This window comes from Sturnira hondurensis, unplaced genomic scaffold, assembly GCF_014824575.4.
Source record: "Sturnira hondurensis isolate 20B ecotype Veracruz unplaced genomic scaffold, ASM1482457v3 Scaffold0022215, whole genome shotgun sequence".
Taxonomy (NCBI): domain Eukaryota; kingdom Metazoa; phylum Chordata; class Mammalia; order Chiroptera; family Phyllostomidae; genus Sturnira; species Sturnira hondurensis.
The window spans coordinates 1,398,446-1,424,434 of NW_028094846.1; the positions used below are offsets into that span (position 1 = coordinate 1,398,446).

Consider the following 25,989-nt stretch of genomic DNA (forward strand, 5'->3'; position numbering starts at 1 on the left):
GGACTGGCCGTGGGGAGGTTCGGTGAATGGAGCCTGGGCCCCAAGGCGTCTTCCCGTGCCTGCCTGAGCAGGGAACTCAGGGAAGGGGCACCAGGGGCCGCTTCCAGGGCTGTCTGTTCTTCTGGCCGAGCTCAGCGGCATCGCCTGCATCCTGCAGCCCTCACTGCGAGGGAGCCCGTGAAAGCTAAATTTGGGGGGAAATTACAGAAGTCGTCACTCACTTTCCAAATATGGTTTTAAGTCTACTCTCCAAATGGTTTCCTACAGGTTTGGTTTAAATCACTGTGTTTAGTCCCATAGTCTTCCGATGAGGGTGGAAACGAGTCTGCAGCCGACCCTGGGGACGCATTTCTGGGGGAGGCGAGGGGCGAGGGCGGAGACGGAGCCGTCTCACCCTGTGCACTGGGCTCAGCGGTCCGCGCTCTCCCAGCCCGTGAAGGTCACCTTGACCAGACCTCTCCGTGGCAGCAGGGACATTTCATGACACCGTGAGTCACACGTTAGTGGTGGCATTGCCGCTGGACCCTGGGGTCCCCACTTTGTGCTCCGGGCCGGCCCACACGCCCTGGGGATCTGCCCCGCTCCTCCTGCCCACAGCGGAGCTGCCCGCGCTGCTCAGAGCCGGAGTGGCAGGGCGTGGGGCCTGACAGCTGAGGAGTGAGAGAGGTTTAAGGTGAGTTTAAGGAGTCCGTTAGAAGGTGGCACTGTCGGAACCTGGGAGCGTTGGCCTGTGTGCGTGGTGGGTGCGCCGGCAGAGGTCTTCGTCTGTGCGGCTCTCTGCCTCCCTCTCAGTCTGGAAATCCATGATATGTGGGGGCTGTAAAGTTTTTAGTGCTGGAGTTTGGGTTGGCGCCTTATTGCTCACGAGTGGGCCATACAGGTCTTCCCTAACAAGTGGCAATAAAGGCTTTACAGCACCCCTTACGCCGGCACACAGTTTGGTTTAGGCCACATATTGTCTTTTTCGTTTTAAGTCTCCCTTCGCTCTGGTCCCTCTCAAGCACCTTTGTTGCCATGGCAACGGTTCCATCCTGGCTTAGGGCGGAGTGGAAAGACCGTCGTCACCGGGCCAGATTCTTTAAGTCAGTGCTTGCTGGGGCCAACCGCACACCCCCAGCCGGGCTGCGCCCAGGGCCCCGAGCCTGGCCGTCAGCGGCACTTTTGTTTCTCCGCCCAAAGCTCTGCTTTCAGGTGGCCATCCCTACGTGGATCCCTCTTCCTGTCTCCACGACCTGTTCTCTCAGGAATGGGAAGAAGGGGATGCTCACAATTTAAAAATTAAAAAACAAAAACCAACTGTTTAAACACTTGAGTTGATACGGAGCCGTGTGAGTGGCTGGCCACGCCGTGACTTAAGCCGAGGAGCGCCCCCTGCACAGCACAGCCCTTTGGGGGTCCCTTCGAAGGCCCAGTCTCTGCAGGACGCCAGGTGCCCCCGTAGGCTCTGTGCGCCTCTGAGGTTCCTCCAGCAGATGCCCTTCCCTGACTCGCACGCCTTCGTGACAGGGGCCGGGTCAGAGAGCAGGTCCCGCCTGCTCCCAGTTGGTCAAAGGGGCCCAGGGCACGTGGAGGGGGTGGGGTGAAGCCCGCCTCCCCGGCCCAACGGGGCCTCAGCTGTGGGGTGGGCAGGTGGCTCTTTAAACCGGGGTTATTTAGAAGGTGAGACCACTGGGCCCGTCCCCCATCAGGCCCCCTCAGCGCTTTTGTAGCGCGCTGGCCGGCCATTGTGGGGAGGTCGTCTGGCAGAATTGGACGGGTGCGCAGCCCCAGGCCTCACAACCCTGTCTCCAGAAAGCACGCCGGCGCGTCGGCCCGCTGGCGAAGGTAGGATTCCTGTCGTCTGCCATCTCAGCCACGCCGGGGACGCTTGCGTATACGACTACATGTATTTATATGTTTCATAAGGGCAATATTTTGACTGTTTCTTTTTTGAAAGACAGTGTGAATGAGTTTGCCAAAAATCACAGATGATATGAGAAATGCTATCAATAAAAGCTACTTTTCCAGGAAGGTGAATAAAACAATGTAAAATTTTTTCCCTGTCATTTTGCAAAGTCATTAGAAAAGCTAATGTGAGCGATTGTGGGGGAGGGGCCGGCACCAGTGACTTTGATTCGAGAAAAGCCTGAGGAGCCGAGAGTCTTGGCACCGGCATAGTAAGGGGGCGCACAGAATCCGCTCTTGGACGACAGGAGAATGAGTCCTGAATATTGTTTTCTTTTCTGAGCTTCTTAACTGAGAGAGGTATTTTATATGCCTGGGTAAACGTGGCATTTTAGGGGACAGGTCGGTTTTAGAGCTTCACATGGGCTTTGTGCCTGGGAGGTGACAAGTCTTACCTCACTGTGCAAGTGCCTTTGTCCTCTGGAGAGGGTCCAGACAGTGGGTTAGGGAACAGCACCGGGTGGGGGTTGGGGGGTGGAGGGGCCACGGGGGTGGGGGCGGGGCCGAGGGGGGAAGGGCCACACCAGTGCTCAGTGCTGCTTATTCTTTTTCTTGCAGGGAATGTGCATAACTGTTTTCTTGCTTATTATTTTATTTTTAAGACTTCCTTTAAAAGCCTCCATCTGGCTTAGGTGCTAGAGAAAAGTTCTAGATCAAATAAAACAAATAATTTCATAAGCCCGGTGGGGAGACATGCTTTCCCTGGTCTGTTCAGAGTGCTTTGTGGACGTACTTGCGGGTCTTCGGATGTCAACAGCACAGGGACGCCGTGGAAGCCTGCTCTCGGGTGCAAGTAATAAAATTGCAGGGGGCGGGGCTGGAGCAGAGGGAGCAAAAAAAATTAACTAAAAGAGGAAAGTAGAAGCTACCACTCTCCCTTGGCCCTTTTACTGGGTTGAGGTGCAAAATATAAACAATCCACCAAGAAAGTGACTAGTCCGCTCACTTAACTCGTGGTTTAGTTTACTTACTGGACAGGCTGCAGGGCCCCTGGGCATATTTACAGGGAGAGAAGAGACTGCCCCACCAGGGGACCCGCAGACCATCTCTGGGTCCAGTTCACCATAAACATAGAAACAACGTATCGTTTTCATAACCAGGCACTTAGGTCAGATACACTTTAAACAACCAAGAGGAAAGCAATTAATATGTGTCTGAAAACCCTAAGATAAATCAGCTTTTGTAACAAATGCAGGGAGACAACCCCGATCCAGGAACTGGAAACAGGTTGGTTCCGCCCATGGCTGTTCTCCTGTTTAAAGACCTCCTTCTGCAGCTGGGTGGCTGCAGCCGACTGGGACTTGGAGGAGCAGTGTGGTGACCTGCTCGCTCCGCAGGCCCAGCTTTCATGGGCCATCAGCCGGGACACTTACGGGGGCAGTGGCACCAGCCACGAGTACAGGCTGTTGTGACGTTTCACCGGCTCCTCGGTGCCGTTTTAACCGAGTCCTCTCGGATTGAGTGGAGCTCCATTCACACCACCCCCTCTCCGGACCGATCCCGACACTGCCGCTATCGTCCTGGTTGCCTGGGGCTTGTCCCACCCGTCTGCCCCGGGCACCGACCGCCCGTGCCTGGCCGAGCTGGCTTGATGGGCCCTGTGGTGCCTTGTCGACATGGCCGTGCGGGGCTGACGGCACAGACAGCGGACCTGCCAGTGCCCTTCGTCTTCATGAGGCTTTTCACTTCTTCCCCATGGCACCGCCCATTTTCCTGAGGAGTGAAAACCCAGGCCACCGCACGGCTCTTCTCAGCGGGGCGTGGGGCTGGGACAGGAGCCAGCGTCTCCAACGGAGGGTGCAGATTCCGCCAGCCGGGACTGATTTCTGGAATCACGGGTGACCTGGCAGTGCAGGGCAGGTGGAATGCCCGCTGTGGGCTCCACACGGCTCGCACTGTGTTTGTGTCTGGGTCTGGTGCTTTCTGTCAACCACCCGACACGCTTCTGCCTGAGCCTTTCTGCTGTTAGTGGGTGAGGGAGACTCGGGGGGCCAGACCTGGGGGCCAGGAGCTCTTGGCTGCTCTCCCCCCCTTGGTGTGGTGGCGGGGGGTGAACATGGAGGCACAGGGGAGGTTATTAGGGTGCCTCTGGGAGTAACCTCCAAAGTGGAACCTTGTTTCGTGGCCACTTGGATGCCAAACCTGCTGCTGTAGGTTAGGAGCTGGAAGAAGCCTCAGAGGTCCCCACCCGTTGATTTACAGGGAGGAAGAGCCAGAGCGCGTACCAGCTTGCTTACCAGCCTCACTGGGCCTCCGAACCGATCCCCAGCCGCACTGCGGAGCGCCATCCCGGGGGCCCGGCGGCTCGCTCCCTGGGCTTCTCAGGGCCTCTCTCTTCCCCATCCATGGCCACGTCACTTCTGGGAGTGCTGGCTCCACTGCCAGGCCCACGTTGCTGTCGTCACTCAGACGTCCCAGTCTGGGCTGGCGCCTGGCCTGGGAGAGTCTGAATGGGGCCTCTCGTCACGTGGCAGTTAGGACCACGGACTGCGGGCCCTGGCTGCCGGGGTTCCAGCCCCACGCCGCCATTCGCGTGCAGGTGACTTGGGTGTACTGCTTAACCCCTCTCCTTCAGAGCCCTAACCTACGCACCAGCAAGGCACACATGCCTGCTTCCCCGGGTTGTCTGCTTCTTGGCTGGTGGACAGACGTCGAGCAGTTAACCGAAACAGCGCCCGATTCACATTAGGCCTCGTGGTTTAGTTTTGTTCTTAATTTCCTTCATCCCCTAGCAGTGGCCTGAGCTCCCTCCTAGGCTGTAGAATTTAACCTTCCATTTAGGTGAGGAAGGAACCCCCAGGGCCCCCCCGCCGTCCTGGTCCCGCTGGCTTCGTCCTCTGCACCTGTGTGGAGAGTCTGTCCTCTCTCCTGGCGTGGAGGTGGCGTCTCCCCGTTCCCTGCCTCCTGGTTTCTCCGGAGCCTGCCGTGGTGGGCGGCCGGGACGAGTTGCCAGAGGCTCCCCAGAGGCAGGGGGACGGGGTCTGCCCAGGGCCGAGGTTGCTGCCCCTACATTCCTGCTGGGCTTGCCTGGCCTGACCAATGGCTGGTGCCCTGGGGCCACGGTCCCCACCCTTTTTGACACCAGGGACCAGTTTTGTGGGAGAGTCTCCCCACGGACCAGGGTGGGGAGGATGGTTTCCAGAGGATTCAGGAGCATCACGTTAAGCTCACTGCCTGCTGTGCAGCCCGACTGCTAACAGGCCTGGATGGGACTGGTCCTCGGCCTGCTGTGGGGCCGGCACCCCTGCCCAAAGCACGGGCGCAGGTGAGAAACAGAACTCTCTTCCTCTCTCCCAGTCACCTTCAGCCCTGTGCTATTTCACCATGGCTTTGTCGAGAGGCCTTGTGAACGGGGTTGTTGGAAGCGTCCCGACCGGACTGTCCCTCATGCCCAGCCCCCATTTCCCTTCCCTTCTGCATGTGTGGGATGGCTGGGATCTGGGGGGGGTGGGGGAGTGTGGGCCTTTGGGGTGTGGGGCTGCCCTCTGGGCCCAAAGTTCCTTCCCATAGCATGACCGTGGCAGGCGCGCTGTCCCGACCTTGTTTCCTGTCCTCGTTTCAGGCCTTGCAGATCTTTGGGTGGATTTTCCCTGCCCTCGGGGACTCGGAGGGCCCCAGTGTTTGGGGCCGGGGCCTGCGCTCTCAGGGTCTGGCCTGCGGAGCGTACTCCTGTGGTTATGCCCGCTGCCCCTCGCCCGTCAGCCTCCCAGGTGACAATGGGGCCGCCTTGGGAGAGGGCAGCTGTGGGCAGGAGGGACTCTGGGCTGCCAGTAGGCCCAGCTTTCTTCTGATGGGACGCCAGACGTGCAGCTCTGGGAAGGTTGAGTGTGTGTGTGTGTGTGTGTGTGTGTGTAGGGGGGGCTGATGGGGGAGGGGAGGGGAGGAAGGAGGAACAACTGTAAAAAATGTTAATTTATTAATCACTGAATATATAGCAGTTCATCTGAAATGCTGTTGCCATGCCAACACCCTGGGAGTTTATTTTCTTAATCCAAGAGAGGCCTCTCAGCCCCCCGCTCCCCTGCTGTGTCATTTGAAATTGCTGCCACCGCCATGGTATCTGTTTTAAAAAGTGGGGGTCGAGGGGGTGGGGACGGCCAGGGCTGCGCCACCAAGGCAGTCATATGCAAAGCACTGAGAGGCCTTTCTCCCTGCGACTTAGTAAAAATGACACAAATTAATATACTCTACTTAAACCAGACCAAGATTAATGGTTCTCTTTCAGTGCAGCTTAGCCCAGCCGTCACTCGACAGGCGTTTGTCGGACAAAACCCGCACTAATCAACATCTACTCGTCTCCTGCCCTTGGGTCTGAGGAGCCGAGCCGCTGCGCCACCCCGGCCCCACTCGCCACGCTTTTCGCCCTCCATCCAGCCCCGCATACATCACCCTTCCTCCGGCGCCTCTCGCGGACGGATCCCCACACGCAGCCATCAGGGAACATTAGGGGCATGATAGATTTTCTGTTTTAATTTACATCTATTATATTACAACGGAGCGGATTTTGATTCCGTGGAGACCGGTCTCCTGTAGCCAGGCTCCACGGAGGGCTCCCGCGTGAACTGGTTCGGCTGTTGTTGGCTGGTGCTCCGTGGACCCCTCTCCCGCTCTCTCCACCCCCTCCTGCTGGCGCACCTCTGGCTGCTCAGAAAGACCAAGCTTTGGTGCCTTGTTCCCCAGCACAGCGCCGTCCCTTTGGGCTGGGCCTCCTGAGCTGGGTCCTGTGAGGCCAGGTTCCTCTCGCTTGCTCTGGACTCGGGTCGGCCTGCAGTGGGAGCTCCCCTCTCCGTCCTGGCCCCGGCCACGGGCCTTGACGAATCTGGTGGCCTGGAGTTTCTGGGTGCCCCACCCGGGCTTCCATCCTGGCTCCCCACATCCTTCCCCTCCTTCCCCCCCTTTTTCCTTTTGATCTCAGTTACTGTTAGAGTTTAGACTCCGAGGGACAAGCAGGAGAAAACAAAGTCAGGCTAATGGAGGGGAAGGGAGCCCGAGGCCTGTGTTGGGGCAGGGCCGCCCCAGCCACACGGCCCTCGTGAAGGCGCCTCATTTCAGTGGGGAGAGCTGTGTGGGGGAACACAGGGCCAGCTTATTTCTGCCCGCTGGTCATGGGACTCATTGTTCCCTCGTAGACTGCCTGGTAAAGTTGCCTTTTAATTTGTATCCCTTCATGAGATGTTGTTCAGTTTTCATCTGGTGGCATAGTATTTCCTGGGGTTTTTGGTGGCACTGGAGTGTTCAGTGACTGCTAAAGCCTCATGGTGGGACCTCTCGTCCCATTAGTCGGTTGCAGAGGGGACCTGAGAGGGGACAGAGACCCTTCTCTCGCTTCCATCCTGTTACCCCATGTGACTTCGTGTGTGGACACTGGCTTTGTCGAATGCCTGGGGAGTCTGTCCTCAAGTGGGCTCTAAGGTTAGGTCCCGGGCCACTTGGAAGGCCCGTGGCCCTCATTTGTTGTTGTCGTTGTGTTCCTGCAAAGCTGTCCACCCCTAACAGCAGCTGGTCCCTCTTGTGCCCCTGCTGTGGGGAAGCCGGGGGCCTGGGGGCGGGGTGGTGCCTGTGCCTGTGCGTGGCGGCCCTGAAGTGCCGCGCTGGACACGTGGGGAGGGTGCCACGGCACTGCCAGGCTGCTTGCCTGTTGCCCAGCGATAGCGTGAATGACGCTCAGTGGAACTTTGCACTTAGAGCTGCCACTCAGGTTAAGAAACCGAAGTCCACCCGCAGAAGGGCTCCTTCCCCGAGCTCGGCGAACTGGCCTTGTTAATGTTCACCAGGGGAAAGACTCTCCGGGCGGGGCTGCTAAGAGGATGAAATGCCGCCTGGGTCGTCACTGCAGCCGACCTCACTGCATTCGGAGAAGAATCAGGGCGTTCTCAAACCCCGTGGGTGACTTGGATGGTCCCAGGGGCCACTTCTCCTGGGGGCGGAGCAGAGCCCCTGGCTGTGGCTGCTGCGGGCTCCTAGGGGAGCTCCCCCGCGGAGCGGCTGGGCCTCAGCGCCCCTGAGAGGAGCGAGCGGGAACGCGCCTGCTCTGCGGGTCCAGCCTGAAGCAGGGCAGCAGGCGCCGAGGGCTGGGGCGGGTGGCAGGGCGTCACAGCTTCTGAGGGACATGCTTGCTGGGACACTGCCTTTCCCCTGTCCCGCGTCTGCCTTTTCATCTCTGGGGGGTGGGAAGGGGGGCAGGAGGCGGCTGCGGGTGTCCTGGCATAGGGTGGCAGCTGTTGGGGAGCTGGCTGACTGTGACCCGGGAGGTGAGGGTGACTGGCAGGGGCAGTTTCCGGGCTCCAGGACCACAGAAGGAAGCATCACTGTTTGAACTGCGCGAGCCTCTCACCTTATCCCCAGCACGTCGCAGCGTACCCTGAGGACGAGGTCTGCCCACTGCGGCCCCTCAGAGGTGTGGTGGCGCGNCCCCCCCCCCCCCCGCACAGCTGCTTCTCCAGAGCCCGGGCTGCTGACCCAGGGGCTTCCCCACTGCGTGGCACATTGCTGCCCCCGGGCACAGTTCTGTGCCACTGTCAGGTCCCAGCGCCAGTGTCACCACAGGGAGACTTTCTGATACATGGGGCTGTTGTGCCAGGGGCCCCTCGGGGCATTGGGGCCTGCCGGGGGCTCCCCTGAAGTCCACCCTGCTCTCTGAGCGCCGAGATGACAGTTCAGGACACTGTTGCCTCTGCAGGCACTGGGAGTGTGTGATGGAGATGCTGGTTGCCAAGCAGCAGGAAGGGACATAATCCTGCTGCCTAGCAACAGTGGCCGCCTGGTCACTGCGCCTCTTTCTGTGCCTCTTCCTGTTGGGTCTACTGGAAATGGAGCGGTGTCCCTGGGCCACAGCTGGCCGGAGCCCCAGGGAGAGGCCATGGCCAAGGGCAGGCACATGCCTGTGCACATGCTTCGACAGCTACTGCCCTGACCGTGCGGGTCCGAGCCCGGCTTGTGCACAAGCGCCTCTCAGTTTCCCTGTGCAGTTACCACTTCCAGTTGCTCAGGCGCCGTAGTCGACCCTCTGAGCCAGAGTGGCGTCGGGAGTGACGGCCTCCCTGGGGGCTGCCTCACCGAACCGGGCAGCCCTGACTGTGTGTGTGAGCCGTCAGGGGCACATGGGGCACACACGCGTGCGCCTGGTGGCGAGGCAGAGGGGCAGAGCCGTCGGAAGCGTAGAGGCAGGCCCCTCTGCCGGCAGCCCGTCCCGCAGCTCTGACCAGCACCTCTACACGTGGCCCGTGCAGCAAGGTCACCTGCTCACTGCAGATGCAGAGGGCGTCGGCTCGGGCCCTTGGTGTGAATGGAGTCCACGGCGTCTACTGGGTGGGCGCCTCAGGAAGACACGGGGAGCGGGTGTGCGCCCACCCCCGACCTGCCCCTGCGCGGTGAGCGGGTGCCGGCCCTCCTCTCTGCAACGGTTGAATTGCAGCCGGCTGGGGTCCGGAGGCCCCATCCAGCCACGTCCCCCTTGGGCCCCGTGCGGGGCTCCGTGAGAGCCGCTGCCTGCCCGAGCCAGGTCTCCTCACCTCGGAGCACAGCCACGTCTGCCTCTTGGGGTGGACGTGCGCTGGCCCCTGTGTGATGTGAGGCCAGCATGAGGTCACCGGGGGAGAAGGCCGGCCTGTCGAGCAGACGTCCTCCCGGCTTTTGTCTTCAGGCTCAGTCTTCCAAGCAGAGCCGCCTGCCCCTGCACTGAGGTGGGAGACTTGGTTCCCAGGGAGCCAGGAAAGTCGTGTCGTAGGTGGTCCCTCCAGGACTAGTTGGGGAGTGGCTCACTTGTCACAGGCGACGGGACAGCCCTGTGGAGCAGTAAGGTGATGTGGGACCTGGAGACCACTGGTCCCAGGAAGAGAAAATCCTAGGGCGGATGTGGTCAGCGAAGGCCCTGGAGGTGTGGAGGAGCGCAGCCAGTCCCGGCTCAGGCGGTCCCAGTGCGGCCCGAAGCTTCCTGGAGTCGACAGGCTGCAGCTGGTCCTTGGCGTTACCGGGTCAGCCCGTGTCCTCTGGACAGACTGCAGGCTGCTTCTGGAAGCCTTGCCAAGCTGGGGGGCAGCAGGCTGGGTGCGGCTTTCGGCTTCTCAGCTGTCTGCATTGTAGGGCTTCCACCCCAGAGGCTCCTGGTCTTGCCTTGCCTCTCGGGTTGAGACCCTAGGAAGTACTCTTACTTTTCAGCCTCTCCAGCGAGGACAAGGGTGTCCACCTGGTCCCCAGAGTAGGAAGCCCACACAGGGGATTACCAGCTTTCTCTGCCCCAGTTCGAGACTGCTCTCGGCCCAACGTGGAGACCTGGAGACGCTGTGGGCACTCTCTGCGAAGGGCGGCGTGTTCCTACTCTCACCAGCCACACGGGTCCTAAAGCAAACACAGGCATCGGCTTGTGTCCAGGGGACTGCTGACCGCCTGGCTTCTCTGTCCACAGAGGAGCTTGGTCTCTAGACCCTTCTGGAGGACCTTCTAACAGTCCTCTAGACCCGCTCCAGGACACTGACATCCTCCGTTCCCACCCCTCCGGGCTGGGGGAGGCCACCCGCAAGGCCCTTTTTGGGGCCTTGGAGCAGAGAGCGCACGGCAGCGTGGCTCTGAGATTCCGTGCCACCTGTTCCCTCAGCCACGTGCTCCCAGAGCTGCTGCTGACTGTCACATTCCAGGGCCCCGTGTCACCACTGACTCTTGGCACTCATCTCGGCCTTTGGTTTGGGCTTGGGGCCAGGGAGCGAGGAAGTGAGAGGGGTCCATTCACCCATCCGTGTCCTGCACAGGGTCCTGGCTGCTGCCCTGTGGCACCCAGAAGGCAGGCTTAGCTCAGGCCGGAGGATGTCCAGGGACCTCACCTGCACCACAGCTGGCCTCTCCCCTCCTCCAGGAGGGGCCCCTCCGCTGCTGCCTGCTCGGCCACATCTGGAAGTGCCCTGCCTTCGGTGCCACACTGCACACGGCTCTCTCTCTGAGACACGCAGACACCTCGACGGCCCCCAGAGGCAGCTGATGGCGCAGCCCCAGCCGCTCCGTGGGGTCCCCCCGCCAATCTCTGGGGGAGCATGGGATGGCAGGGGAGCGGGGCAGCAGCCTTCCTGTGGATTTTGAGGACTTCAGCTCTACTTAGTTGCTCTCAGCTGGAGAGCGTTGGGAGGAGGGGCAGCCCCTGTCTGCTGGCAGGCCCCCTCCCCCCCCCCAGCATCACATGCCGGCTCGCCTGTGTCCCGGCCTCTGCGGGGTTACGGCTGTGACGAGTTCAAAGCCTTTGATTCTCACGGGTCACCCTGGAAAGCAGGGTCTGGGAGATGACGTTCTTGGATGAGCTACACGACGTGCACTTTGCTTTCTGGGTGCTCCTTCCTGCCCCCGTCTCCCGTCCCATGTTGTTAGAACTTGTTTGAGTGGGCGGGTTAGCAGAGAGCCGCCATGACGCCTCTCTTCCGGGGGCCTTTCCGTCTCCCTCTCTCTGGGAGGTGTCTGTGCAAGGTGAGCAGTGACCCCCTTCAGGACTGGGACTGGGGGCCAGATCGGTCCCCCTTGCAGAGACGGTCCCCCAGTGAGTGCCAGTGTGGCAGGGCCGTGAGGTTGTTGCTAAGACGTGGAACTGGAGGTGGACCCCAGGCGCCTCACCCAGCTCTCACCCCCCTCTCACCCCCGTTGCTCCTCCGTTTGGTGCCAGACTAGGACACTCGGGACACCTGTCCGTTTTCATGTGAAGAACCACCCACGTCTGTCTCTGGTTGGGAGCTGACCTTTCTTAGGAATGAAGTGGCAACGTGTCAGGCCGCTCGTCCGGCCGTGGGCCTGCTTGGCCCTGCAGCCTAACCTTGTGGAGTCCTCGGTGTGGGCGGGCGGTGCTCTGTGCACAGGTCCCGATGGCTGGGTCTTTCCGTCACCGTAAGCCCAGCTCCTCTGCCGTTGGCAGGGACGAGTGAGCACAGGCCACCTGCTCAGAGAACAATAGACCTTGTGGGGGTGGGAGGAAAAGCAACAAAACCATCCACCCCCAGGGAGTTCGCAGTCCCATCATGGAGACAGTGGGTTTCATGCCCTCTGCGCTCTGCTTTGGCCGGGGTCCTTGCAGCAGTCGGGACAGGCCACCTCTCATTATTGACCTGGCCCGGCCATTCCAGGCTTCAGAGTGGAGGGGAGGTGGCGTCTGCTGATGGAGGCAATGCCATGTTTTAGGGTAAAGCACGGAAGCGGCTGACGGATGATGGCGGACTGGGGGGTCCTGCGGGAGCGTCACTCTGGGCCAGGGGTGTGTTTCACTGGGGGCCTTCTGGGGGCCAGTTCTGCCGTCAATTCTCTTATTAGAGGCCCAGCCAAACACAGGGAGGTGGTGACGCTCGAGGCTGGTGTGGCCTTGATGAGGCAGTGATTTCACCGAGGGTGATGGTCCCCCATCCGTCTTCATCCCCAGGACACGAGGAGATACGCTGACGCGGCCAGAGGTGGGAGCAGCGGCAGGGACCTGGGCGCGGCGGGACCGGGCGTGGGAAGTGGGCCGGGCTGCCAGGGCACAGAAGTGTCTGTCCCGCCTCCGCGCTCTCGCCACGCGGACGGGAGCCCTCCAGGACGGGGTGCACACCTCCTTCTCCCCTATTTTCTGCACCTCACCTTTGAGTCGGTCCATATAAGCAGCCGATGTGACGTGGCGACTTCAGATACGAAGTGTTCTGTCTGTAAGTCCCAGAGTCTGACCTGCCACATCAGCCTGTCCGTCACCGTGCCCGTTGGTGTCCCTGTGCTTGTTTCCAGTGGTTAATTGAGCTAACACCTGCACGTAAGGTCATGATTTATTGGAAACAAACTGCGTATCTGACATCCACACATTCTTGCACACTCTCCCAAGTTATTTTATGTCTGAATCTAATTATTCTTACATTCTACAAAAAGAGAGAAAAGTATGGCATCTATTTTGCAGATGGGGCTTAAGGGGTTCGTTTCACGTCCAAGATCATGTAGCCAGGAAGGGGCATGGCTGGGGTCAGGTGCGTGTCTGACCATCCAACTCCATGGCCCTTGCAGGACACGCCCCCAACTGACAGTGTCCCTGTGCGTGGGTGGGCACCGTGCCCCCTCTGCGGCAGCTCAGCTCACTGACGCTCTCTTGCACACGCACGTTCCCGGCACGGTAGTCTTCCCTACAGGGAGCGTGCGCCGTCTGAGGCCAGGGCCTTGGGCCTGGAGCAGCCTGACGGGGAACTCCCACGCCTGTCTGGTGCCCCGAGCTGCTCCGTGGGGCGCTTGTTTTGGCGTGTGCTTCCATAGTGGGTGGGGAGAGGATGCCGGCCAGCTGCTCGCTGGTTTTCGTGCCTCAGGTGAAGGCCATGGAGGGTTTCATTTGTCTTCGCAAGTTCACCTGCGGGAGTCCCAGTGCAGGCTCGTTGTGCCGCTGGACCCCTCTGTGCCATGCTGGCTCGCTGGCTCCCTCCTACCCAGCGCGTGTCAGACCGCACAGAGGAAAAATAGGCGATGAAACTGCGTGATTATACATTAAACAGCACTCGGGGCCTGCCGGTTCAAGGAGCTGCGTCCAGAATGGCGCTGATCCCAGGCGGTGTGGGGAGCCAGCCCGCTTCCGCAAGGCAGCTCAGCAGACCGGCGTGAGAAGTCCCGAATCTAAGATGATTATCAGCCCCCCGTCCCCCTCATTCTGCCTCCTGTTCTTTATGAAGATGGAGGAAGGCAGAAGTTAAAGAGAGAAAAGTAAAGATGCATGAAAAAAACATCAAGTGAGGTGCTAAGGAGCACCCATCCCCCGAGGTGGACTGTGCTAGAATAAACGCTCCACCTTGGCCTTGATGTCTGTTCCGCTGTTTATCAGGTTGGGTCTGAACTTTGGGGACTCTGGATTGTTATCAAAGAGTACTAACAGAGGCTTCAAGTTCAGGATGTCCTGCGGGTCAGTGTGACTTGCCAAGAGGTGGCCTCAGCCAGTGGAGTCGGTCGGTGGGCTGCCTGGTTGGCAGACCTGTCTCTCATCTGCTCCTCACTTGCAGACTTGGAGTTCATGTAAGTGAATCTTTCTCTTAATGAAGCTGTTTTTTGGATCTGACTTTGGGCCAGGGACTGCTTTTTCTCCAAATGCAACAGCTGTTCAATGTGGTGCGGTGGGCCCAGCCCGGGTCTCTTTGTTTGGTTTGGGTTCTTAACAAGAGCAGGGACATGCAGGGTGGGGGCTCTGTCGCCTTCGCTCCACCCGCCAGCCTCTGCATTTTGAAAGAGGCCCTCCGGCCTCCTGAGGCCCCCAGGCTCCCTGGGCCACTCGCCCTTGAGGACAAAGCCCATTGACCCTAATGACCAGCACAGGGTGCCCCCTCCTTCGGTGACAGAGAAAGTGGCGCTCAAGGTGTCAGCCAGCAGAGGCCAGACCCCGTGACCCTTTCTGTCCTGGTTATTCGGGGAAGGCACTTTGCCCCCTTGCGCTCTCCTCCCCCTGTCACTGTTTCTGTCCCCAGTGCACCAGGGAGCATTAAGTCCCTGCAGGGGAAGAAAGTTCACAAAAGAAATGAATTATGCATATGGAATTCATTTCCTTGATGAATAGGGAATCTGAACAAACTCCTTCGCTGTTTGATTTTCAGGCAGAGGGGAGGGGGGTGGGGAGGGTTCAACATTGGGGGGGGCAGGGGGCGGGGGGATCAAGAAGAACTGGGAGCCGGAGGTGGGAGCTGAACCAGGACCATGGCCGAGGACTCAGGTTAGAGGTGCTTATTTCACAAGTGGCTTTTTGAAATAATTCACGGCCATTGTTCTTGACAACACACCCACAAGGGTACAGACTCGCTCCCCACTAGCAGGCACACATTTGTTGGGTGGAGGGGCTGGGAGAAAGTGCGCCCCCTAGTGACAGGACCCTGCAGGTTCACTATGGGCACCTGAGCTCCCAAGGCAGGGGTTGTGTACATAGACCACAGGGAAGTGGGACATTTGCTGCCACTCTCAGCCAGGCTGTCTCTTCTGTGAGTGGGGAGTGTGGCGTGCGCCTCTGGAGGTGTTGGGACAAAACAAGAGCGCCTCCGCACGTGCCACACAGTGCACCCCACGGAGCCGAGAAGTGTCCCGAGAAGTCGCCGTGGCAGCTCAGCAGTTTCCCTGTCTCTGCCCTCTGCTCCTTCCTACCTGGTCTGTGCCGGCTGGCTCTCTCCGGAGCAGAATGGAGGGAAAACGGGTTCAGGAGCAGGTGGTGGGGTAGGAAGCGAAGAAACCGAAAACAGAACCTTCTGTTGTCATCCTGTCCCCGTCCATTGTATCAAAATTACTGAACAAAATCACCCTGAAGTTTCTGGTGAGGTCGGCCATGGCCAGCAGTGCTACCGCGCAGCCCGCCTGGTGAGCCGTCAGGAAAGCCCGTTCCCGGCAGCCACGCACACAGGGCCGCCCAACGGTACATACAGGCTCCCTGTGAGGGCCCCCTGGGGCCCCCCTGCCCTCCCCACCACCTCCGGACACCTGGGCAGGGAGCCTGGCCCGCCGAGGCCCTCACACCAGGTCATCCTGCGTTGCTCCTTGCCTTTGAGGGGAGGGCTCGGGACCCTCGGCCTTGGGGAAAACAACGAAGAGTGTCACACATCCAGACCTGGGGAGAGGTCCTGCCTGCAAGGAGGAGAGAAACTGCCGGATGACCCTGGGGGCCTCATCCCCATTTTGGGACTGGCCGAGCCAGCCCTGCTGTGCCCTCACAGAGGTGTTCTTGTTTTACAATGAATGCTCCTCCTCCTGTTCTTGGAGGACGAACGTGTGTCACATCACGACGTTGTACCCTGTGGGCTCCTCGCCAGAGAGACACAAGGCACCTCGTGTCCAGCGGGTCAGTGTCTTCCGTCCTCAGTCCCCGGGAGGGGATGCGCAGTGCTCACAGCTCCTGCTGCTGAGGGAACAGCAGGGGGAGCCCACCCCAACTTCAGCTCCTGCCCTTCTGCCTCACGGATTCCGTGGGTCCTTCGTGGCTAGTGCTCCGCTGCCAGGAGGTGCCAGGAAGCCCATCGTGCAGACCAGCCCGACACCTAGCGGAGTCACCTTTGTGTTTCTGAGGATTCTCGAGGCCCCTTTGCTCTCCCAGCTGCGGGCACTTCAGCTGATGGCATTTAGTGGGCAAGGAAATACCGGGGAGAGGAGGGAGGAGGAGAGGAGATGGAATGGGGGTTGGCACGTCAAACCCCAGAGCAGAGGAAGCCCAGCGGGAAGACCCACCTGCCACTGAGTTGCCATGTTCAGGATGTCACTTCGCCTTCCTGACCTCCATCACTGCAGAGAGGTGACTGCGTTGACCTCCACCGCGCCCTCCCCCACTCTTCCCCGCTCCAGAGATCATTCGTGGAGGCAAGACGCTCACCTTCCTAGGGGAGCAACCTCATGCTGACCCCGCACAATCCTTGAACAGCCTGAGTGTCCAGTTCCCAGTATGTCTCCACCCTGCCTGTGAGATGCCTGGGCTCGCTCCTGGCACCGTGGGGTCCGAACTTCCGGGGGCTGGTGCCGAGCGCTCAGCTCGGTGTGCTGCTCCTGCTGCAGGGCGCTGTCCTGGAGGCCTGGGGTGGGGGGCAGGCGGACAGGCCTGGGGAGGGAGTTTCGGTGCCTCCCCGGGAATGCGGACCTTGCTGTGATGTCCTTGCACTGTAGCTCATGTTCCTGGAGTAAGTGGCTCCATCCGGCTGATTCTTCACACCCCTCAAGGCTGGGGAGCTTCAGAGCTGTCACGGGACTTTGGGGAACGCGCCTCAGCTGCCTAGCTCCGTGGACGGGGTGTCCGCCCCAGGTCCCACTTACAGTGTTTCGGTTGTCCATAGCACAGCGATCTCGGCCCTCATTTTGGACGGGGGGCTGAGGCCCAGCAGGGCCAGCCGGCCTCCTCAGACTCTTGAGGCTTGTGGGCAGTGGCGTTCGAACCTGCTTGTCTCACTCGGAAGCGGCCCTCTACCCACTGCGGTCGCCGCGTCCGGGGACTGCGGCGCAGGCTGACCGGCCGGTTCTTTGTCTGCCGCCCCCTCTTGGTTGGGGTGTTAGGGCAGCTCAGCAGGGGTCCCTCTGAGGGTGAGGATGGAGGAGGAGCTGGGGCCTCCATCCTCTTGCGGGCCACACTTGACGTGGGCAGGGGCCTGAGGAATAGAACTGGGGGCCCCCGAATGTGGCTTGGGGAGGGGCTGTGCTCTCGGCAGAGCCTGCGTCTCGTGCTGCTGTCCTTCACGAGCTCTCTCCTCCTGGTGGGATGTGGCAGGCTGGGTGGCGCTGCCCCTGGGTCCCGTTGGGCACTTGGCTTTGCTTCAGGCGGACTCTGTTACTGCACGTCACACCGGCCTTCAGACCTGGTTCTGTAACCGAACAAAGGGCCAAGGAGGGGTGTACAATGTGCTGTTACTGGAAGGACCCCCACTAGGTTCGCTTGTCTGCCGCCACAGGAAAGATGACTCTCAATGCCAGAGGTTTGTGAAAAGGAAAGGAAATGTTTATTTAAAGCTATACAGACTCAGAGTAGTGACCCAGTGTCCCCATTAAAATACCAAAGTCCTTTAGGATACCCACAGACGCACATGGTGCTTCCTTCTCCCTCTACCCTAAACTGNATGTGCTGTTACTGGAAGGACCCCCACTAGGTTTGCTTATCCACCGCCACAGGAAAGATGACTCTCAATGCCAGAGGTTTGTGAAAAGGAAATGTTTATTTAAAGCTATGCAGACTCAGAGTAGTGACCCAGTGTCCCCATTAAAATACCAAAGTCCTTTAGGATACCCACAGACGCACACGGTGCTTCCTTCTCCCTCTGCCCTTATCTGGGGCACCGCATCTCAGGAAAAGAAGTCGATTCAGGCTCCCGACACCATCAGCTGTGTCGTCGTCAGCCAGGATCAAGCTGCGTGGTTCTCCCCGGCAAAGCTGCGAGGGGGTCTCCACTCTGCAAAGCCATGTGGTTCTCCCTCCAGTGGCTGCCCCATCTCGGTTTAAATCCCCGTGCCAGTCCTCCTCTGCAGCCTCATTTCCGACTCCACCCACAATCGGCTACAGGTGCCAGCACTCCCGTATCCTTCCAGCTTTACTGAGCTGCCATCATGAGTGAGGGCAGGCGTGGCCCCATGGCGTGGAGCCAATCATCTCCAAGCTCTCACGCAGGCGTGGTAACCGTGGGGAGTTGCCTCTCAGTTACACCTTGGGTGGAAGTCTCTTCCATCCCCCTGGCTCAGGGCATGGCCACAGCTGTTTAACATATCTATGCAACCAGTTAAAGGTTGTAGACGTGTTAAGTGGCCATGCTAGAGGTTAGCTACAAAGCTGTTGCTGTACAAAACAGCCCTGCACGTTCCTGCTCCGTGTGTCCCTTCCCCCAACTCACACCTGGGGGGGAAGGGGTGAGGACATCCTATATATCTTTCTAATATTTCCTGGACACCTTGAGTTCTGGACCCCACTCCAAATCCCTATTTGGGGCCCCCCTCTTGGCTGCACCCTGTTACAATCCCTCCTTTTAGATACATAACCACTTTATAATCATATAAGGGACAATGGACAAAGGTCTCATCTTCTTGTAACTACTTCCAGCTGGACATGGACGTCGTCCTACCTACCCTTGGATCAGGTGTGCCCCAAAAAGGGGCGGGTGCTGCAGCGTGGAGGGAGTCCTTCTTGTGAGGGGAAGGACCTTACAGAATCCGGTCAGTTGGCTCTCACCCGGAAGTCGCAGGCTTGGTGTCCAAAGGCTGTCATTACGGGACCGTTGGCATTCTGGTCATATTATGGAGGTAACAGATTTGGGAAGAGTTGGAAGCACAATTAAATCATAACCAGTAAATGACGAAGGCAGGGACTTAGATAAAGAATGGCTTATCTGGAGGAAGGTGTACAAGGCATGCTACACCTATCCAAAACCTTTGTGGCCCACTCACTATACTTCCTTCGGGCTGAGGGGAATGCATTAGGATTTCCCTCCTCTCAGACATGTGGGCCCTTTCTGTCAAAGCCATCAACACAGAAAAGGGAAAATCAGTTCAAAAGTGAAGCCCCCAGACCGCCTGAGCCCTTCGCCAACCCAGCCATTTAGACCCAGCTCAACCTGTTGAGTCTCGGGGGGCGATGACCAAGATGGGCTCCTCAAGTGAGGCCTGTATTGCGGCCAGTCACCCAGGTAGTGAGGTCATAGGCGTACACCCTGTGAACACAGCAGAACACACAGGTGAACTCACACAACAATCCCCAAACCAGTCTCTGTGCCTGTGAGACTGTCTTTTGGGAAGACATTCCAGTACAAGGTCCTTCCTGCAATGACATTTAACAGTGGCAATTTGATAGACCCTTCGCACCTGTAAATTGAACATCTTTGGTGATATTACAAACCTGGTTTCAACTTTCAAATGAAAGCAAACTTTCAAGACAGCTAGCTGCGCCATTCTGATGTCCAATACTGAGCATAGTGATTTTCCTTGAACCACAATTTTTCTCCATAAGATCACCCTCATTGTTATTAAAGGGACTACGTTGAGTCCCACTTTTAATCTTGACTGTTCATTTGCATAAACTCACCAAGAGCAGCCTGGATCACTTATGACCCTTAAGTCCCCTTTGCTGGAACTCACACAGGGAACCTTAGGATTGACTTCTCAGTCCGCCCCTCGGGGCACAGAAGCAGAGCCACACATCCGCCATCTGGCTTCGCCTGTACCAGTCGTTTCACTCAAATCCTTGAGCCTCCATTGTGCCTACAGGTTCCTTTTAGCATCTTTCAGGAAAGCAACTTTCATTCCTTCCCTGGAAAGACCACCACAAACCGCACAGCCAACCAAAGTACCAGGCTTTTTCTCCTGGGCTTTCACTAGCTTCCCAAGTCAATCCCAGTTCCTCAGGGCTTTCTGGTGACAACCAGAACCCAGACATCCCTCCTTCACGTGTAACATTCCAGTCAAAGTCTCGGTTAACAAAAACACTATTAATGACTGGTCTTACTGGATTTATGCAAAGAAACCTTATGTCATCTCTCACTCCTTCAGAATGCCAAATTCTGGAGGGATCAGGTAGGGAGAAAAATAAAAAGCGTGAAGGAAAATCCTTTTCCTTGTTCACTTTCTACAGAGTATGAAGTGTCAACCTTTTCTGGAATCCTCAACTTCCTTTTCAGAGCGGATACAGAGCAAAGTCCGAAACAACAGAGTTCCAGAACAACACATAGGTAGAGGCGGTCTCTTGCACCAGTGGGTCCACTGGGGCCTCGAAGAGACATGCTCTTTCAGGCCCAGTCTCTTGGCAGAGACATGCTCCTGTGCCTCGGGCTGAAACACTCACCAGCCCCGAGTGACCCTTCCTGGGTCCCAAGCGGCAAAGACATTCTCCCCAACTGGTTACAGGCATCCTTCCCTAGGTCTTCAGGTACAGCGGGTCTCTGATCATAAATAGAACCAATGGGAGAAACTTGCTCCTTTCTCACGAAACCAGAAAACAAGTAGTTGAGGTTTCCTTTCATCCAGGTGTAAAACTTTCACAACCTTTATTCATATTTTTACCCATCTAGATTTAACCATAATTCACTCCCTGTTCCTTTCCCACATGGGAAGGACTGTACTGAAACTCAGTACTTAAACTCAGTATGTGGCAGCCAAAAGTCCTTAGCACTACAGGTACCTTCCACTATAAGTCCCTAGATTCACAGGGACATCCTGCAGCTTTCTGAAGCTTAGACCTTACAAACGCCCTATAAATCAGATGGTGACCCTTGGACCCCAGTTCTTGACCTTCAGACCCAGAGCCATCCCTATCAGAACCAGTTGCACAGAGAACCTGACTGGTGCAGTGCCCACACAGCAGCAACACACAGTCCATGATCCGAAGAGAACCTTTAGCCACCACCTTGCCCACCTCCAAGATGGCAGGACTCTCACATGACCCATCATCCAAGATGGCGACGCCCATGCACCACCCACCCTCCATGGTGGGGCACTCACGTGACCTATCCTCCATTTTACCCAAAATGGCTTGCTGTCTGACCCCCAACATACACGCAGGCTTGGCTTACAGAGCCTAGGGGTTTGCTTCCTCCCCAAACCTGAGGACAGGTTCCCTTAGTGCCACCTGGGCTCACCAAAACTGCGAGTGAGCAGCTGGGGGCAACCTGGAAGGAGCATGCTAACCAAACCGTTATCCACAACTCCGTTATTCCAGTGTTCAGAAACAAGTTTCCAACTGAACCGTTTTCACGTCTCTGCTCCCTCCCTGTTTCCTTTCCTTTTCACCTTTCTGGGGATAATTAGGTGGCCAATGCCCTTGGGAGTGCAAAGAAATTCTCAGAGACTCAGGAAATTCCGAAGTCCCTCTCTCTCCCACCTGAGGGGTCGGTCTGCCATGGATGAGTCCTGGCCCACCCAGGGATGCCAAAAACTAACAGAACACAGAGCAAGGCCAAAGCGGGGGGTACGATATGCTATTACTGGAAGGACCCCCACTAGGTTCACTTGTCTGCCGCCACAGGAAAGATGACTCTCAATGCCAGAGGTTTGTGAAAAGGAAAGGAAATGTTTATTTAAAGCTATACAGACTCAGAGTAGTGACCCAGTGTCCCCATTAAAATACCAAAGTCCTTTAGGATACCCACAGACGCACATGGTGCTTCCTTCTCCCTCTACCCTAAACTGGGTACCGCATCTCAGGAAAAGAAGTCGATTCAGGCTCCCGACACCATCAGCTGTGTCGTCGTCAGCCAGGATCAAGCTGCGTGGTTCTCCCCGGCAAAGCTGCGAGGGGGCCTCCATTCTGCAAAGCCATGTGGTTCTCCCTCCAGTGGCTGCCCCATCTCGGTTTAAATCCCCGTGCCAGTCCTCCTCTGCAGCCTCATTTCCGACTCCACCCACAATCGGCTACAGGTGCCAGCACTCCCGTATCCTTCCAGCTTTACTGAGCTGCCATCATGAGTGAGGGCAGGCGTGGCCCCATGGCGTGGAGCCAATCATCTCCAAGCTCTCACGCAGGCGTGGTAACCGTGGGGAGTTGCCTCTCAGTTACACCTTGGGTGGAAGTCTCTTCCATCCCCCTGGCTCAGGGCATGGCCACAGCTGTTTAACATATCTATGCAACCAGTTAAAGGTTGTAGACGTGTTAAGTGGCCATGCTAGAGGTTAGCTGCAAAGCTGTTGCTGTACAAAACAGCCCTGCACGTTCCTGCTCCGTGTGTCCCTTCCCCCAACTCACACCTGGGGGGGAAGGGGTGAGGACATCCTATATATCTTTCTAATATTTCCTGGACACCTTGAGTTCTGGACCCCACTCCAAATCCCTATTTGGGGCCCCCCTCTTGGCTGCACCCTGTTACAGTTCCACCCTCCCAGCGCCAAGCTGTGGCCGCCCCTCACTGTCTTCCAGGGCACAGGTAGTGTGGTCCCTTCACAAAGTGTTCTCCAGTCCCCTTTTCTCACCACGACAAAGTCAGTCTCGATGTGAACCTCCTGCAGCACGTTTATGAATGGGTTGCTTTCCTTTCGGGGGTTGCGATGCTCTGGAGGGGCGTCGACTCATGGGGGGCAGGGCAGTGAGCATTGACCTACTTGGAGGAGGAAACCAAGTGGCCTTAGTGCTCACTGCAGACAAAACGTTGGCCAGGCTTCTCCTGGCCTCAAACCCAATGGGGCACAAACTTGGTCCCATTTTGGACACTCCTGATCTGTTTTGCCCTGGGACATGAAACAGGCAGGCATTTTTCTGACATCAGTGGTTTATACCTGTGGCTTGTAGTCACGACGCAGAAGGGTCTGGGGTCAGGCTGTCCCACGCACGCCGCATCCCTGCGGCACATTTGCAGTTAGCCTGCTCTGCCCCCACACTCGCTGAGGTGCCTGCCACAGGGCAAACTCACATTCCTGCAACTAGCCCAGCGTGACCGCGCGTGGGCCCGTCCTGGCTTTGCATACTGCCTGGACCCAGCCCAGCCATGCTCCCTCCTTGCTCCTCTGCGGAGGGAGATGGGCCTCCCCCGCTCAGTCATGGTTCCAGCTTTTAGGGGTCCTTGGAAAACCTTGGTTGAGAAGCCCATGGCTGAAGCGACAGCACTTGGTGCTGAGGGGCGGGCTTTGGCCCACAGCGTCCTGTCCAAAGAGGCTGAACTGAGGAGAAGGGCTCTGGGAGGGGCGTGGGAGAAGCCCCGAGCTCTGCGGAGACTACTGTGGGCTCATGCGGTGGCCAACCCTGTGGGGCCAGCTCCCTTTGAAGATGGGGAAGCCACCTTCCCCTCAGGTAACTCCAGGGGACACACGGAGACGGGTTCTTTCTACTCAGAGAGAAGGCCCTGACTCGGTTTGATTACAACAGTGCACTCGGGCCGCATCGTGCACGGGGGAGACCGCACCACAGTCCCTGAGACCCTCCCGGCAGCTGGTCACGGGGAGCAGGCCTTAGCCCTGCCCGAGAGCACATGCTGGGCTTCGCTCCAGGGTCCATTACAGGCCGCGCAGTCGTCTTTGTCCGCCTCCTCCCCTCCCCCACACCTGGGGGAAGAAGGGGGGACGAGGGCCTTCATCCCTGCCCCTTCCCAGCACCCCTGCTGCCTTCCTCCATTGCCTCCCCCTCCTAGTGCTCCCGGTGGCGGCAGCAGCGAGAGGCTGGGCGGCTGGCAGGGGCGGGTGGGGGAGCGACGCTGCTCCGGAGCCCGGCAGCCCAGGGAGCCAGGGCGGGCAGTCCCCCGCGCCTCCTCCTGGAAGGGGGGCCACGAGTTCAGTTTGCGCCGGCGCTAAACTGGGAAATGAAATTTGTATGTTAAAGCTGATCGTTTAATTGTGTTTTCTTCCCTCTTTCCCATGCACACTTCCTTCTCACCCTCACCTCTCACCCCGCCGCTTTGGGGGCGGGGGCAGGGGCGGGGCTCTGCAAGCTGTCGGTTCGCATTGTGCTGCCCGGGAAAGGTCTCTACCTGGCTCATTTTGTCCCCTTTGCTTAGACTGTCACTGCTGACAGTCCTCATGTTTATTTCATCTCGCGTGGCGGCTGTCTCGTTTCCCTACCCTCCGATGTCATTAACGCGCAGAGCGCAGGCCCTGCAGTGTAGAGCCCTAATGAATTCCGCTGTGGCTGCTCTGCTCCCCACCTCGTTACCAAAGCTCGAGGTGTCAAATTAAACCCAGCCCGAGAGGGAGAAAGTGCAGAGAGAAGCAAGAGGGGGGCGCAGATCACATGAACAGCCCTCCAAAATGAGCAGAGGGACAGCGGGGGGACAGAGGGCCGCCACAAAGGGATGCCTTTCTGCGACCCAGTCTACCTTGCCCACGGCGACTGCCCTCGCTCTCAGTGGGACCTGGTGGCCTCCCCCCATATGGGGCCCTGCACCTTCGCCTTGGAGAGGTTTCTTGGCCTCTCTCGTTGCCCGTTGATTTATGCACAAGCTTTATGCAGATTGGGTCCCTCATCAAGCAGACAAGCAGCAAGTGAGGACAGACAGCACCTGTGAAGGAGCGTGGCGTGTGTGTGTGCGTGTGTGTGTGGCGGTGTGCGTGGTGTGTGTATGTCTGCACGTGAAGGAAAGGTGGAGGCCCAGCGTGAGCTCCTGGGTCCAGGCTCTGATTGGCCGCAGGCCTCACGCCGACGGTGGAAAGAGCGAGTCGTCACAGGTTGGAACGACCCAGCGGGGCCGAGCGCCACCCGCCCCCCCGCCGGGCAGAATGACCCCCTTCATCTCTATGTGTAGCATTATACCAGCTGCAGAGCGTCACATCTGTCATCAGCGTTCTAGCTTTGGAGTGTTCAGTCCCACGCAGTCGTGGATAGGGCTCTCCCAGTGCACCGCTGGGGCATGTTCAAGGTCATGGGCTGGAAGGCGAGAGGGAGGGTTGCATTTCAGGTCCCGTCTTCCAGAACTCGACGTTTTCCCTCACACCGCTGAACCTCCTGCACCCGCTGGGAGGCAGGGGGAGGCCGGCGATGAGACAGCCTGCGGAGCTGGAACAGGGAAGCGAGCTTGCAGCGGACAGTCCCCCTGTGTAGCCAGCACCCCAGTGAAGGTACCGGACTCCTGGTCCCCTCGGAAGCCGCCTCTGGGCCTTCCCACCACAACCTCACGCTGATGTGTGTCATCGCAGATGACCTCTGCCAGCCCCACGCGTGGCGGCCGCATCACTCGGTGTGCATGCCTTGGCGCCCGCTGTCACTGACGCTGTGTGCCGGGCCTCTGCGTGCCACTCCCACCGCTCTGTGCCCCTTTGCGTGGCCAGGCGGGTCGTTTGCTTGAGACTTTTCTTTGAAGATGATTTGATGTTTCAGTCTTGAAACACGTGCGCACTCGTCTGGCTCCCTGAGTTCAGTGCTGGGCCCGGGGTGGACAAAGGCGTCAGGACTGTTGTTCCAAAGCTTTGTCCCTTATTGGAACTTGAAGTGGGCCCCTTCTGCGGCTCCGCGTCCAGTGGTTCAGCCCCTTCTTGGGCGTTTTCTCCCGGTGTGGGCTGCCCCACTGCAAAGCCTCCCCGCCTGTCGGCGTCGTCACCAGCATCTTCGCAGCCAGTGCCGTCGGCTCGAGGACGTCACAGGCTGGAGCGAGAAGCCACAGGCAGAGGCTCTGCGAACACCGTGGACGGGGAGTGTCTGGCTGGAATCTCCTCATTTGGTAGGTCGAGGTGATCCAGGAGACTGTCAGGTTGGTCGGCGAACTCAGAAGAGGGAGAAAATGTGGGTGCCCTGAGAGCGAGCCCAGTGCATTTGCCTTGACCCAGGCGGGCAAGGTGTGTGCACATTCATGTGTGTTTGCAAGTGTTCACGTGTGCCTGTGTATATCCCAGCATGTGTTCATGTGCACATGTGGCCACGCGTGTTCCTGCATGTCTTCACATGTGTGTGTTGCACATGTGTGCTCACACCGGTCTCTGAGTGGGCGTGGGTTCGTGCGTGTGTAGGGAGTTGCCACTTGTATGCCCACATGCCTTTGGTCCCCTGGTTAGAGGTGGCATCACGGCAAGACATCAGTTCTCAGGACCTGCCGGTGTGGACGTGTCACTCAGTGGGATCCACCCTCTCTGCTGGTCTCTTTGGTAAAGCTGCTGCTGTGGCCACACTGAGCGCATCAGCCCAGGAGCAGGCTCAAGGGGGCTTGCAAAGGTGGGGGGGTTAAGTGCTTCCCTTCTCTGAGC

At 58.4% G+C, this 25,989-nt stretch overlaps 1 protein-coding gene and 1 long non-coding RNA gene across 3 annotated transcripts in view; one reads left to right on the forward strand and one right to left on the reverse strand.

The window, feature by feature from the left end:
- Window positions 1-25,989, forward strand: part of PBX1 (PBX homeobox 1) — a 207,518-nt gene that overhangs the window by 46,998 nt on the left and 134,531 nt on the right. The window lies entirely within an intron of this gene.
- Window positions 1,765-23,251, reverse strand: LOC118979174 (uncharacterized). The gene is made up of 3 exons (XR_005064854.1): window positions 23,241-23,251; window positions 11,634-11,641; window positions 1,765-2,334 (listed from the first exon to the last, which is right to left on the reverse strand). It is a non-coding gene; the product is annotated as an uncharacterized LOC118979174 (long non-coding RNA).